A 16,223-nucleotide genomic window follows, 5' to 3' on the forward strand; every position below is an offset into this window, starting at 1 on the left:
CCGCCTCGCATGCGCCTCGTAACTTGATCCTACGCACGCGTGGCCCAAGCAGCCGGCCTGCTCGAACTTCGACGTCCTTCGGCGCTTGTCGGGCCAACGGCTGTGATCTTTAACTTTTTTTCGCTTTCGCTCAATTGGCTGCAGTTATGAACCGATCTGGCCGGGCCAGGTGTGATGTGTGTCGATAGCAATGCGCAAAAAATAAAAATGAAACTGTAACTGGATCTGCAGCAGCAGCTCGGCTTCGGTCAGAGTCCTTGCAGAGGTCCAGATCGTATGCAAAGTAGACCACCAATTGCTTAAACGGCTGCTGTTGCCTCAGGGGCCAACAACATTGTCTGCTCTTTAGCCATACCCTAACTCTTGCTAAGGCTCCCATGATGAAGTGAGTCCTTTGGGGTTATTTAAGGAGAAGACTCTAAAGTAAATGAGCTTTATATTTGTTAAGAGGAAGAAGGACTCAGGAGAGAAGCAGTAGTAAAGCAAAAGCCAATAGTAAGCAGTAATTAAGTTGAAAGTGTATTTAGAGTTCGTGTTGCCTAGCCAATTTCTTGTTCTTTGTGCTGTGCTGCTGCTGACCACCAAAGTTGATTGAAATTTTGGCAATGACCCCAGAAGTTGTTGTTGGGCAGCTGCTGCTGTTTGACTGAATGTGGCAGCTGCTGCCGCCGCTGCTGCCGCCGCTGCTGCTGCTGCTGCTGGTGCTGCCTGGCATCAGCTTCGCCCACTGAGCAGGTCGAGGAGCGAGCGACGGAGCGTTAAAACGCACACGTTGACAGCTTTTTCATTATTTAAGTTTCTTTCGGCTCTTTGCTGTGTTTTGTGTGTGTTTGTGGCAGTTGCTGTCGGCCTTTTGCAGTGGCATTTGCAGTCGCTTAATGTGCGATTTTATCTGCAAGATATAAATTGTAATTATTGCATTGTCTCTCTCGCTGAGAGGGGCCGAGTTCTTATCAGTAGCCAGCGCTGACGAACATTAGCGAAACACAGCAAAAACTGAAATAATTGCAAATGAGTGTCGAAATAAAAGTGCAGCACACACACACACACACACAGCCGCCCACACGCTGTTGTACAGGTAAGCGTGGGGCGTGGCAGGCGCAGGAGACTCAAAGGGTGAGGGAGTGGGAGAGGGAGAGGGAGGGAAGTGCTTTTTTCTCTGTTTACAGCTGTTGCGACTGCGCATTGTGTGTTTTTGGTGCTTGGCTGGGAAAACGCGCTGGAAAGACAAAGCGTAACAAATTGCTCAATGTTAATGTTGTTGTTGTTGTTGCTGCTGCTGCTGCTATTGTTGTTGTTGTCGTTGCTGTTGCTTTTCGCGCTTTAACACTCTACTGTTTTTTTGGCTGCCCAGAAAATTGATGATGTCGACGTCGACGAGGACGTTGAGTTATGGCCAGTGCAGAGCTGTGACAGCTGCCAGCTGTCAGAGAGAGAAGGCCACAGAAAGAGAAAAAGAGAGAGAGCAATAGACAGAGAGAGAGAGAGGGAGAGATGGTGGATAGAATTCAACAGCTGAGTGACCACCCAATAGCCACAGCAGCAGCAATCGCTGCACATTAGGCACTATCAAAGGAAAATGCATTTTAATTACCACGCAATGTGATGAAAATCGCTGCAGGCCACAGCGAGGGGAGCCCTTCGAGCTTGGATTGTGCTGCCCTAATCAATGGAATGCTGCTCGTACATACATTTTTCTTTTGGGGGGAGGGATGGGGAGCGACGTCCAACGGTGCGTATGAAATTGGAAATCAACCAAACGCTGCGACCACACAAGGCTGCTGCGGCGCCGCCCAATGCAGCCCAACACGAGAAACCTCGTCGCTCCACACTTGACGTTGATGGAGCTGTCGATGATGCGTTGCACTCGCGCTGCTCACATTTTGTTAGCTGTTATTAACTGATTTGTGTTGCTGCAGCGGCTCTGATTGATGCCCCCAACAACGAACAGACGCCAGCCGAGGCCAGGGCCAGGGCCAGGGCCAACAGCAGCGCCTTCTGAATCGCCTTCGTTGCGGTCATGGCCCGATAATTGATATATGTTTCGATTGCTCTCTCTCTCTCTCTCTCTCTCTGTCTCTCGGCGGATCAAAGTGCGAGCAGTCATCATGATGATTTGATTAATTTGAATGGAGTTCTCTTGGAGTGTTGATGGCCAAACTCTAATGAAAACATATAAATGCAGACCCTAATCGTAGTCAACTAATTTCAAACTTTTCTTTTATAACTGCGTGTGTCTGTGTGTGTGTGTGTGTGTGAGAGTGCGTGTGTTAATGTGTGGAAAGTGCGCAAGATTTTGACAACTGGTTCTCAGCGGCGTTGACAACAAAATACGTGGAAAATAAAACATTAAACAATCATAAATACAATTTTCCCACAGCGCCACACACACAGTGAAAGCGTGTGTGCGAAATGATGGACTAGCAGATGACCTGTAATTCAAAAGCTTCAATTGACAATGGGAATTGAGGAAATCTCTTTGAACTGTGAGCAGAAATGTGAAAATACCTTACATTTACAGCTAGTTCTATGATCTTAAATACATATATATATATACCCCTTTGCTTTGGCAATTGCTTGCAGGGTATAATGAAAACGAGCAGCGGTCGAGAAACTTTTGTAGTACATGAAAATGTCATTCGCATAACACAGCCCAACAAAATGTTGTTGTTATTGTTGTTGTTGTTGCCGCTGACAACAACGAAACGACGCACAAAAGTTTCAATCTTTCTTGGGGCTATCAGCCACGCCCTGCGCCCCGCTCAGCTGTAGACCAAGTTGGTGGCACCTTTGCGGTTGACTGTTATTATTGTTATTGTTGTTTTGTTGTTTTGTTATTTCAAGATAACAACCAACAACCAACAACAACAACAACAACAACAGCAGCAGCAGCAGCAAAATGTTTGATGTACTTCAAACTGAATGTTTTGCTTTAATTTGCTTATGCGACTTGACCTTTTTTTTACCTTTTTCTTAATCGTCGCACTTGCCAATTAAGTCTATGTCGGATTTTTCGGCTGCGCCCTGAACTTTTGACCTGTTCGCACGCTCAGCTTTGGCTTGAGTTGCTGTGTTGCCTCTTTGTAGGGGCAATTACGCTTAACACAGCTACACACTTTTGCTTTCAGTGTACGCTCGAAAGAGTGTGTGTGTGTGCGTGTGTGTGGATGTGGTTGTGCGACAAGCCCTCGGTTATCATCAGAACTTTTAGCCGCCTCATTGCAGACAAGCCGAAATATGAAATTGTTTTCCCACGCAAATTAACACTCGACTTTGTTTTCGTATTTGCACAAGATGACTTCATTTTCTTTGCCTGTTTTTTATTGCTGTTGACTTGGCTTACAGCGACCGGGCCAGCTTGCACTGCTCGGACTCCAAAATACACCACACACAGTTGCTGCTGTCTCATTGTTGTGGGTGCCGCGTTGTCATTGTTTCAAAATAGTGTGCGTGTGGGAGTGTGTGTGTGTGTGTGCCACAATTTACAGTCACATGCATTGTCGATGACTCGTCATCGACTTTGGAAGTTGAGGTTACAAAATGTTGCCAGGAATTCGTTGACACATAACAGAATAGATTCAAATTTGTGGTATTTGCTATATGAGCTAATCATTGAGCTACGTGAGTAACATCATAACGGTATAAACATATGTAGATATAATAGGCAGTACATTGAAATTGAGATTGAGATAACAGTGAGAGATAGGGAAGAGGTCGTATAGCAATTGTTGGCACTGCTCGAATGTCTTAGCCAAAGGTCAAATGTTGCTGCCAATCAATTTAAGAGTCTACAACTATATCCTATAACAGCAGTTTATGTATTCTATATGAGCTTCAATGTCAATAGCTCTGACAACAATCTCTTTGGCTTAGAGCATGATAGCTGGAACTGGAACTGGAACTAGGTGGTGATTGTGGCGTTTCGAGTACTATTAATATTGTAGTTTTTTCTACCCAACCCATTTGTGTGGCTCAGCTGAGACATTCATCTACATAATTCTGCATATTCAAGCCACGTAGATCCGTGTTGGGGCCACAGATTTTGTCAATTTATTCATAGTGCAAAAGCCATTTGAGTTTTTAATCGATTTGTGCACCTAAGTAGCTCAGCTCTCATGTCAAGCTAGAGCACTTCTCAGAGAAATATCCGAAGAAAAAAATAAAAACAGAAATGCAATAGTTTGTTTTTGTTTTTTTGCGAATGGCTGCAGTCTATGCAGTGGAAAGCAAAAGGCCAAGCAAAAACTTGTACTTGACTAACTCGAAGCAAATAAATTCAAAGTTCTTGAGCCAGGACTGCTTCCACTTAAAGCCGCTCGACTTAGCATGTGTGTGTGAGTGTTTGTGATTGTGTGTGTGTGTGTGTCCCCATACACACACAACAATAAAATTGCTTTCTCGGCAAGTTTTACTTATTTGCCTGGTCTCGGACTTGGGTCGAGATGGCGATATGATAGCTGTGGATGACACTCGTATCATGCGCCGCCCAGCCTTAAGCACAAGGATCAACTTATCCTCTGTCTCCGGCTCTGTCTCTGGCTTTGGCTCTGACTCTGACTCTGACTCTGCGTCTGTCGCTGGCATTGTTTGCCTCTTGAGTAGTTTTTGCTAGCTGCGCTGCAATTGGATTGGTTTGTGGAGAGCTTGAAGAACCTGCAGAGATTTAGCTGCAAATTAGCTTCATTAATGGATAGTAGGGATTTTTCCTTGACTTTTGCCCGGGCATATTCCATTTCCCGTTTTCCACTGCGCTGCAAGATTTTCCGCAGTTGCCTGCATTTTCCTGTTTTTTCGTTTTGCATGCAATTTTCCTTTTCTCCGAGCTCGCATTTCGCTCAATCAGCGCTGAAATTTATTGTGCTCCATAATCATTTGTCATCTTTCCATAGCATTTTCCATTTTTCCCATTTCCATTTGGCGCCCGCAGCGAGCGCATTAAAATTTTTCGCAACATTTTTCACGCATTCAGCAAAATGGCGACTCGCAGCGGAAAAATCCCCTCCGGCTCGGAACTCAGGACACCCAAAAACTAGCAGAGAGCGAGCCATGCAGCTGGAGCAGTGCAGCAGGACGGAGAGCATAGGTCATAAATATTCCGGAATATTGTTAAGAATATAACAATTACTCTACTTCTCACTATGTCTCACTCATACTCATACTGTATAGAGATATATATTTGTGTATTTATATGTATTATGCTGCGTTTTTATGAATGTCCAAAAGCTGCCAACGCAGTGACAAATAAACGGAACGCCCTCTGGCGCTGGAAATGTGCACTGTCGGAGTTTTTACAAAATGGCCAAATTAAGCGTACATATGTTTCATTTCACACTTTTATACACACAATGCAAGAATATTATATGCAGCTGGTTCACAATTTATTGCTAAATTATTAATTTATAAATCATTTGATAAATATTTGATCCCTAAAACTAGCCAGTTTATTAAAGAAATGTTATTTATTGGAGAAAAAAGAGAAAGAGTGCTCTGCTACTCTACTCTAAAACCATTAAAGGCTCAGGATATTATGGTATGCATTATCATGAATGTAGCAGGCAAAAGAAGGCGTGGCAGGTCTTGATCACGACGGTAAGCTTTTGTAGTAGAAGTCGCAGGCTAAATCACAGGGTATCTCCTCGTTGAGAACTTCCGTCAAATGTCCTTTTCTTATGCAAATGTCAATCTGCAACACATTCTAGTTTGTAAGTCAAATTTTTTAGAATAGAGAGAGAGCTTCACATTATGTTTATCAATATTATCTCAACTCATTCCCGATTCTTTTTGGCTTCTATACTCTAAGTAGATCCTTTGCAGCATCATAAATCATTTCGTAGCTATTCAATTTATAATCCTAGCAAATCTTATAACATATATCTCCCTGCTGTCCACTGATATATGGGGCAAGCACCAGCACAACATATTTTTGTTTTCGTTACACAACCCCTACAAAAAAGAAAAAAATCATTGTTCAATAAATTTTCAAGAAAATTCAACAACAATAACAAATTTTTCTCGCATAATTTTCTTTGGCGTTCGATTTCGTGTTTTCTTTCTTTTTTGGGGGGTTGGTGGGTTCTTTTGTATGCATGCCCGAGCGCATTCCATAAGGAAATATCCATAATTCATGCATTCGCAAATAAAAATATAAAAAGCAATGAAAAACATTAACAACAGCAGCAATAACAACAGAGGGAAAAATAGAAAAATATATAAAAATATGATTGGGAGAATGTAAATCGGTTTCCATAATTCATCGACTCGCTCGGCCTTCCAGCGAAGGGTCATAAAACGGCGACCACTAAATACAAATATACCCGAAGCAAGTCTAAGTCGAACTTGTGAGTCCATGTCCATGTCTATGTCTATGTCTATGTCTATGTCCATGTCCGTGCCGTTAAGGTGCGTGCCCATCCTCTTGATAATTCTTTATGGTCGCATATCGTAAAACTAATGAAATTTCAATTCGTGTGACGCGCCAGCTAACTGAGTTTTTCGGTTTACACGAACAAATTCCACGAAATATTCGCGCACTTGCCCACACAGACTGAAGAAGAAGCTGAAGAGGCACAGGCAGAGCTAGTGGCATAAGGACACAGGCGGAAGCAGGTCCGGTCCAGGATGAACTGGCAACGACAGGTGAATTTATGATGAAGTAAGTTGTCAGCGTCTTTTGTCCTAACGTTCCAAGTCTACGCAACTCGCGTGTAAATTATATTAAATAAAATTCCAAAAACAACAAGAAGCAGAGGAGAGAGGCGATAAAAACGAAAGTAATTCAAAATCTGCGCGTGTGAGGAGGGTTCTAAATTGTTACAACTCACGCCCACGCACACACAAAAAGAGAGAGAGTGTGAGGGCGAGTGAGAGTGAGAGTCGGTCAGAGAGAGAGAGAGAGAGGGAGAGAGTGAGTGAGTGAGAGTGAGGAGAGTACCTCACAGATTTATATCGTTAGATTTATGATCCTGTTAGCGCCACTGCACTTGGCTATCCTTATCTCGAGCGTAGCATCGAAGCAGCACAAGGCTGCAGCTAACTTGTTTATGGGCTGCCAGTTGGAATAACTAAATTGTAATCTCTTCATTGTCCTGCTCTGTTTTTACCTGCTATTCACCTTTCTTGTTGATTTGCTTTGATTTAGTGACCGTGTAGGGGGAATCCCGGGAAGTTGCAAATGTATGCGAGACAGAGTTCGAGTCAAACTGTTTTTTCAATGTGACTGTTACTCTTTAATGTCTCTCTCTCCTTCTTTGAATATGGGTTGCTGTGTCAATGAAATAAAATAAGTTGCTTTAATATAATAATGAAATACTCCCACTCAGATCATTATATGATCTCTTTCGGAACTGAGAGAAATGTGAGGTTATGTCTACAACACGACCTCTCTTTTGAATGCAATTTGCTTTTTCTCATTCCGCTATGCAAATGGCTGACATTAATTTAAATAATGTCTGTCTGTCAGTTTAATCAATTTTCAAATGAAACTTTAATCACATGTTCCCCATATTGTCACGTCACGTCACGCCACACCCACATATGGGCGTGTGTCAATAGTAATTGACGCCATTTTGTTGCACGCGACGCCATTGCAGAGCTGCTTGCGAATATAGTCGGCCCGAAGAATTTCCGAGTTTAATTTGTTTATGCATTTCGCGCAATCAACTTGCACTTTGCCCTGCTCATTAGCTGCTTTGGGTGCGGGGGGAAGTGAAAAATTAGCCGGCGGAAATGTCATCGGCACGCGATACGGTGATCAACTGGAATCCAACTGGAATCCAACTGGACGAGGCAATGGCGTAACCAAATATCCATAAGATATGCAGGCAAATATATGTGTGAGTATATCAATATTTGCATGGGGCCAGGCGTATGCTTAACCTTAACTGTATAATCATGTCATCTGTCTGGTAGCCAACCAGCGCCCACCTGGCGGGTGTGGGTGTGGGCGTGGTGTGCACATAGCTGCAATTAGGCCTTGTTGGTTCCGTGGTGGTCCGTGGCTCGTGCTTCGAGATGCGAGCGCTTACAAAGTTTGCTCTGCTGTGGTTTGTATACCAGGGCCTCTTCAATTGGACAAAGTACCAGGCAATGCGGATGTAATAGTACACTTGAAAAAATACATGTCAATAAGAGTTATGTGAGATAGATTGTCATCTCATTAGTAGTAGTTAATCTTGATCTCTCTTTGTTATCTGTTTAGTGAACAATTAATTTACATCAATATATTCTTCCCCATACACCTATAATCAAAGATGATTAGCGATATTGGAGCTTATAATGCTCTATTCCGGCTATGCCCGACCTATATTTTAAGGACTTCAGCTGAAAAGTAGTTTCTAACTGAAACTTTTACCACTATGCATTCCCTCTCTCTCTCTCTCTCTCGCTTTCGTTGGCCCTCTTGACGGCTCAGTCTGCGGTCTGGCAGCGTTTTGTTCTCACCTCGGCGCACACATTTCACGCGTATCGGCGCTTCGTATCTTTAACAAAATTGCGAAACCGCAACCAACGCAGCTACAAAGGCAAGAGCAGAAGGCGGCAAGGGCAGCGGGTGGCTGTGGACGTGGACGTGGACGTGGATGGGGGTAATACGATACTACGATACGACGATATTGCGATACTGGGTCCGATAGGCGATGTCTGTTGAAGCCCAGCCACAAACCGCAAACTAAAAATGCTCAAAAGGGAATTCTTGGCCAATTGAAATGGAAATTTCGATTGTTCAAATATTTGCTTGGATTCGTTCTCTGTGCACTTGCATTTGGCACGCTCTCATTTGGCGAATTATTTTCATACAATTTTCCGCACAATTAGACATGGAAATGCAAATCCCAGAGAGATTTTCTTTTCTACTGACAAGCAGCCCTTTTTTGGTTTAAACTCCACAGTCAAATGCACTCGAAAGTTGAGTCGGCATCAGTTGCAGAGCATTTTTGCTGGAGTTCCAGCCGCAGCTTCAGCTTCAGCTTCAGATACATTTGTATCTGCAGCTTAAGTGGCTCGACAGTGGGCTGCCCTCTTGTAGATACGAATGTATTTCACTTCGCCTTAACTTGCGGAAGACGTGTGTGAGAACTTGCTGCCGAATTTTTATGTATTTATCTGCCGCTCTCGCTTTGCCTATCGTGGGTGGGCGTGGCGCGGTGGGCGTACTTGAGTAGTAGTTATTATCATGGGGCGAACGGCAGACGACTGGCAAAAGTTTTTCAATTTTTGCTCCAACTTGGCACAGCTCCTGCCTGAGCTGCTGCTCTGGTGTGCTCTCGTCCCCCCTCCTGCCGGAGTATCACTGACGTAGGTGTAGCTACGGGCCAAGTTGTGTAAACATTTGTAGTTTACTTTCAGTTTAGGCAGGCTCGTAAAATCTGTCCGTTTCGTTTCGCTTCGCTTCGGTTTGTATCTTTGGCCCAGTTTTCGGCTCGCTTGCTGTGCCCTTTTATTTTGTGAGCCTCAATTGAATTAGAAAATTATCCCAAAAGTTATACGGGCTTAAATAATGGCATACTAACGGAGGGTTTCTCCTTGAGGAACTGCGGTAATAGGGTAGAAAATTACATTTTTATTTTACGCTTAGATTGCATGCCAGCAAAATAAAAGACCATTTCCAGCTCAACCTTCTCTTTGGCAACAAGAAAAAATCTAATAAATTTATTTGACAACAAAAAACAGTAGGTGTGAGAGAGAGACAGAGAGAAGTTTCGCTTACCGGGAATTCAAACCGGGTCGTCTGAGTGAGATCCTGGTATCCTAGGCAATATGCGACTTGAAATAGTTGACTAACTAACGTTCAGGGTCCACAATAACTTAATTTAATACCAATCAATTTCTTCAGGCAAAGCAGACAAATTTTTAAATCTAATTTGCTTCATGAAACTAATATACTCTTTTCACTCTGTAAATGAGCATACGATATTAAAAGGAACTTCTAATAAGTAAAGCATGTGGGACTAGATTTTCCCATATACAGTTCAATAAATTCCTATAGGTAAACTGTGAAGTCAGTAACAAAATTCATATGTAGTTGACTTTAAAAGCCTGGCTAACTATTACAGCGGGTCAGCTTGATTTGACCTTTCTGTGATAGCAAAATTTAATTAAAAAGCATTCAACGGCCGTCGAGTCGCATTCGTTATGCATTTGGCTGCAATTTGCAGCTGTGAATGAAACACATAATCATCAATTATTCGCACAATTACCGCAAACAAATAAATATTCTTAATTTATTGTGTTTTTCGAATCGCCCACAATGAAGCCATGGGAATTCGGATTTGGTAGAGGCGAGGGGCGAGAGCCGGGAGACTCGACTCGACTCGCTACGAAAAATATTAAAAATAAATTTTCAACCAAGAATAACGCAGACAAATTTTTGGAGAACTTGCGTGAGGAAGTGGGAACGGGAGCGGGGCGGGAGCATTGTCGTAGCTTTAAAGATTGAGATTAATGTTCGTAAAATGAATTTCTTCGTGTCGTTGCGATAAATTTCATAGATGCATTTGGTAATTTCAATTTGTTTCTCAGGTTTATTGGCCGTGCCGTGATCCGATATTCCAAGTCCTATTTTCGGCATGCCTCGTGGGATGTGAGCACAAATGTCGCTGCCCATCAGCGCATCAGCCGTAGGGGAGGCGAGCGCAGAAGCTTTTAAGCAAGGGCGGAAATGTATTATACTATAGAGCCGGGCATATATCTCTTATATGTATTAGGTATTTTGGGGGATAACACCAGAATCCATAAAATTGCAAGTCTATGGCGTCGTTCAAATGAAAATGTGACTTGCATTAATAAATTGTTGTCGTCGTAGTCGTCTTAAGTCTTCCACCGTTTGTACAAATTTCTATACCTTTTGACTCGGGTTCATAAATCAAATTCAGTTCGATTGTCAAAATTGTTGCGACACTTTTGTCGGCTCTTTCGTTGCGTTGCGGAAGCTGCGACTTAACTGAGATTATTCTTCTTCATTTTTTTCATGTTCTTGTTGGGTTAGTCGCATTGGCGCCATCATCAATTCTCGCCCCGCAGGCTCTAATCCTAAACATTTGCGCGCTGCTCCGCGTTCCATCATAATTAATAAACCACCCAGGCCATGGCACAGAACTGGGCCTGTTTCAACGGTGTCGTGTTTTATTTCAACATCAATTTTACGCTACATTCTATGAACTTGTCGAGGAAGGGTAGTGGCGGAGGGAGGCTAGGAGCTGGGAGTGAGCTGGAGAGAGGGTGTCTCTTTGTGCAGACGGGGGGTCTGCGTCATGTACGACCCATAAAAACAACGTTATTTGTTTCGCCTAGCGATGTCATCACTCGCTCGCTTTGGCCACGTCTGCATAGTTTGTTGTTCTTAATACCCTACGAGAAGAGTATTTCCGTTATTTTCAGATATTTGTAACATTTGCAGTGAAAATATATATATTTTCATAGGGTGGTAGGTTATAATTGTTCGCTAGGTTATGATTGTATTTCTCTTCTCCATTTAATTTCTGATTCCATAAAATACAGTATATACTTGATTAGGGCGACAAGCTGAGTCGTCTCTGCTTCCGCTCAGCTCTATGCTTACAAGGGTATATACGGCTCGACCTTACCCATAGACCTTCTTCATTACTGTTCTCGTTCTTTATTGTTGTTGTTGTGCTGTCTTCGGCTTCATAATCGGCGTTTAGAGCCATTTTCGCTGCTTGGGTGTCCGAATTGGTTGCGGGTCCCCAACCCGGGGACCGGGGTCAGCCGAGGATGGTGAGAAAATTGCGCTTACCGTTGGCCCGCGCTCCCCGCTGCCCGAGGTGGCAAAGTGTTTGCCCCGAAGCTTTATTTAGTTGTCACCGACAGCAGTTCTTTTCGACAGTCAAAGGCCAAGCACGAAGGGGGGCGTGGTGAGGGAGGTATTGAGAGGGGGCTCATTGCAGTGCGGCGCATTTCCTGAAAATTTCCAGCCGTAAAAAATCTGAAATGCTGCTTAACGTTTTTCATTTCTTTGGCATTTCAAATTTGACGTCTCATTTATGTTGCGTGGCCAGACCCGGACCCCCTGCCCGGCCCTAGCTGCTTGCCCATAACGGGGCCAGCTGCCATTTCAACTTGTTTCATTTACTTTCGGGCTTCATTTCTTTTCATTAGCCGCTCTCCATCTACGGCCGGCCTGTTCGACTAAAGTCATAAAATGTAACTGCTTGCCAACTACGCCAACTACGTCGCGTTAATGTTCTCTCATATATATCTCTCATGTACAGCGCGTATCTACGTGCAAGCCCCCCCAGAGCCCGCCTCTCCCCCCTCGCGTGACCCCTTGCAATATGTGTTACTGTGCTACACACTCTTTGAGGGAATGGAGACCACCGGGCAATGCCGCGTTTTATTAATGAAAAATGCAAAAGTTTTTTGATTTTCTGTGTTTAGAGTACTTTTGTGTGTGTGCGTGTGTGTGTGTTATTCTACGTGCTTGTGGCCCATATTAGTTGTTGGCACTTGCCTAGTAAGAGAAGGAGAAGGGGAAGGGGACGGGGGAAGTGGTTACAACGCAAGTTTATTAACTACTCAAGCATAAGTTCAGATTTGTTAAAGATTTCAGATGGTAGACCAGATAAGGCTCATTCCACGGTTCCGGTTTTATGGGTTGACCTCTTAAGCAAGCTGATATATATAGAAGAAACTGGTTGATCCACATAAATGAATCCCCATTCATTGTCATTATCATTATGTTTGTCATTGGTATTGCTATTTTCATAATAATTTTCACTCCTCAATATCATTGCTATTATCATTATCTTATCTATTACATTTTTCATTATTGTTAGCCATTACAGTAATTAAACGGAATATTTAGCCTAGTTTGAAGCAATTGAAAACTTTCAAAACTACATTTTTACCATAAATAAATAGAAAATATTTCGAATTTCCACAAAATTGTTGCCACAGTTCGCAGTTCGCTGCAGGCAGAAGCTGCTGCCCCTCGCCCTCGCCCCCCGCATCCCGCCCCTGGCTAGAGCTCAGTGTTTGTTTTGTTTGGCAACAAGCCGTGTACCTATTTATGTATTTAGACAGATACATATGTAGCTGTTAGCTGAGTGTGTAGTCTATATGTGTGGATAGCCCTACTTAGTAGCTGAGCATAATAAAACAACTGCACAAATCATAAAAATCTCTCACACTGAATTCTCTGTGGGTAGCTGTTGCCGCTGCGAGGGGCTGCTCAGGGTCCCTCATAGAGTGCAATGGAACTCAATGCTGGCTGCGGAATATAAAAAGCCAACTCAAAATGAAATTAAATCTTGACACCCACGAGAGTTATGTAGTTTTTTCAAGTTTTGTTTTGTTTTTGATTATTTTGCTGCTGCGGCTGCTTCTTCTGCTGCCCTCAGCTGGCACTCGCTGTCGCATGTTAATTATGCGACTACCTATGCTCAGCTGCCACGCCTCGTCCCGTTCTGTCAGATGTGGGCCGCGTGTCCAAGCCGAGCGAAAGACCTTGACTCTTTGAAGATCTCTTGATACGATTTATACAATTTTTGATTCATGACGTCTGCCCCGCTCACTGCCCCCGCTCGCTGCTCGATCGAGCCACTGTGCCAACGCTCATTCCGTAGGCAAGCCATGTCTCCATATTTGTCGCCCCATAGAACCGGGCATCAAGAATTTCAAATTTGCATACGATTTCTGCAGCTACTCCCGGGTTCAGTTGCTTATAAGGCGGGATTAGCCAGAGCTGTAAAGCTCTAGAGCTCAAGAGCTGAAGAGCTGAGGCCGTTAACCGAGCCAAGTGTCGCACCTAATGGGACAGCCTGATTGACAAACTAACTTAGTGACTGGGCTGAGTGGCTGACTGGCTGACTGGCTGATTGAATAGAGCTGCGTGTGGGCGTGGCGATGATTGACGGCCAATAGATAGACCAAATAGGGCCAGGCTATATCTAAATACACATTCACATACATGTATATATTGTGTGTATATATGTAACTTATATGCAGCAAACATTTCTGTTTATTTGTCTTGTTTTATTTGCAAATTGTCTCGTTTGATTTCACATTTCGCTTGTGCCGCGCGGGCCAACTAAAAATACATGACAGATCACACGGATCACACTGTCTGTGAAAGATCGTACGATTTTGTGTATATAAAACAAGATGCCAAAGTCAACTACAACATCATGAAGCACGAATACTCTTGGCAATAAAGTCAACAAAATATAAATATACTGAAAAATCAATATTTCCTATATATTCAGAGGAATATAACAAGACTATAATATTTAACAAGTATTCAATATTTTTTATAATATTTGTTTCTACTATAGATTTCCTAATTATAATCTTATTAAATTTCATTAAAAAGGTCCCACTCTTAGCCTCAGAGAATAAAATAATTATAGACTGCTAAACTCATCTATATTCCACTAGATATTTCTGTTCATCAAAACCTAGATCTGTCCTTGTTTCTGTGTTACATGTATTTCAACTAAATTCTCTCTCTGGATTAACTCTTTCTCTATTTCTGCTTAATTTAGAATTGATTTTGACTAAACGAATCCCTTTAGCTAGTCCAACTGCTCTTAGCTTGGCTGAGAGTATAATTTCTATTATAAACATCAGCAACTGGTGCTACGTCTATTTTGAGTGCTATTCTCTCGCCACAGTGGGCTGATCGCCGTGTTGTCGCATATTTTTGCTAAATTTAAATTGACCAAACATTCATAACGACATTCACTTTGTTTTCACTGCCTCGACGCCCACCTCCATTACACCTGCGCTCCTCTCCTCGGCCGCCAACGAACTGAAAGTTGAGATTTCGAAAAATTGTGTATTAATTTTTGGTTTTATTAATTTTCTTGTTCTTGCATTAGTCTTTAATGCGTCGTCGCTATAATTAAAGTGGCCATAAAGCTGACAATATTTTAAGGCAGTTCGCAAAGTGCGACAAATTAATGAATTTATGTGACACGACTACAAAAGACCACACCTCCGCCTGGCTGCCCCTGCCCGGGCCCCGGCCCCGGCCCCGGCCCCTACCCATGCCACTGTGCCTCTGGCAGTTGCTGTTGTTGCTGCTGGTGCTTTTCTTTGGGGCAGCCACCTGTCTGGGCGATTGAACAGTTTATCGCTTAAATTGCTTCAAATGTCGCCAGGCGCCGCTCGGCCCCCACACACGCCACGCCCTTGCCCCCAGCCCCCCATCAGAGGCAGCCCGCGTGGGCGAACCAACGACAAGATTTTCAATTTGCTTTTCGCCCCGAAACTTAAAGAGCAGCGATATATTTTTTTAAAAAGAAACAAACACACACAAACACACGTCGCTCTTGTGGTTATTTATGAGTGTTTATGTGTGTGTGTGCTGGGGGCGGGGCGGGGGGGTTAACGGACTTCGCGTAGAACAAAGATTGTTGCACGTTTCTTGGAAATTTTGTTAATACAGTTTTTTATTTTTATACATTGCCGAATGAATAGATAGATTCGCGCAGATTGCGCGACTCGAGGCGAGGTGTTTGCTGTTTCGCTGTCCACACGCTGACTGCATGATAGCCAGCCCAGAAGAGATCCTGAAACGTGGCAGCTATGTGCGTGGCGTCGACTCCAGCCCACGTGGATGCTACATGCATCGAAAGCGAATTCCACGCCATGACATCCTGGGAAAGTGTGTGGGCGTTTGGCAGCAGACTGAGACTGAGACTCCAACTCCAACTCCAACTCCAACTCTGATTCAGACTCAGACTAAGCTCTAACTAAATCAAATTGAGAACCGGCTCAGCTGAGAGCCAGCTCGTTGAACTCGGTGCGAGGCGCCACTTTGATGCCGCCTGCAGTGGGGCGTGGCAAGAGCAGCAGAGCAGATGACTTTTGTGGCTGCAGCTAAAAAGGGAAACTTAATTGAGTTCAAATTTAGGCATCGCTTTGCACTCGCTGCTCTTGTTGTGCTTATGAATCTCCTTCTCCTTCTCGCTGTTGTTGTTGTTGTTTTTGTTGTTGTTGGCCGCACGCGTTTCTGTAAACAAACAACAACAGCAACAAAATTCACCCACACAGAAACTTGGCAACAAACAAAACGCAACGCGTGGCAGCCACAGCCTCAGCGTCAGCCTCAGCTATAACCACAGCCGTCGCCGCTGCTGCTGCCGCTGCCTCTGCCGACCTGGTCTGCAGCAACTCTCAGTGTTTCTTTTGCTATTTGTTTTCCAAACAAGACTCTTTGCAGCGAGCCAGACAGAGAGGCTGTGGCAGTTGCAGTTGCAGTTGCAGTT

General features: G+C 43.6%; 1 protein-coding gene and 1 long non-coding RNA gene across 2 annotated transcripts in view; one reads left to right on the forward strand and one right to left on the reverse strand.

The window, feature by feature from the left end:
* The window catches only part of LOC108614174 (SEC14-like protein 2), an 88,661-nt gene that overhangs the window by 20,108 nt on the left and 52,330 nt on the right, over positions 1 to 16,223 (forward strand). The window lies entirely within an intron of this gene.
* On the reverse strand, positions 5,372 to 10,003 carry LOC149268937 (uncharacterized). The gene is made up of 3 exons (XR_016269898.1): positions 9,704 to 10,003; positions 5,740 to 5,943; positions 5,372 to 5,683 (listed from the first exon to the last, which is right to left on the reverse strand). It is a non-coding gene; the product is annotated as an uncharacterized LOC149268937 (long non-coding RNA).

This window comes from Drosophila arizonae, chromosome 4 (assembly GCF_054131065.1).
Source record: "Drosophila arizonae isolate 15081-1271.41 chromosome 4, UAZ_ARI_1.0, whole genome shotgun sequence".
NCBI classification, from domain to species: domain Eukaryota; kingdom Metazoa; phylum Arthropoda; class Insecta; order Diptera; family Drosophilidae; genus Drosophila; species Drosophila arizonae.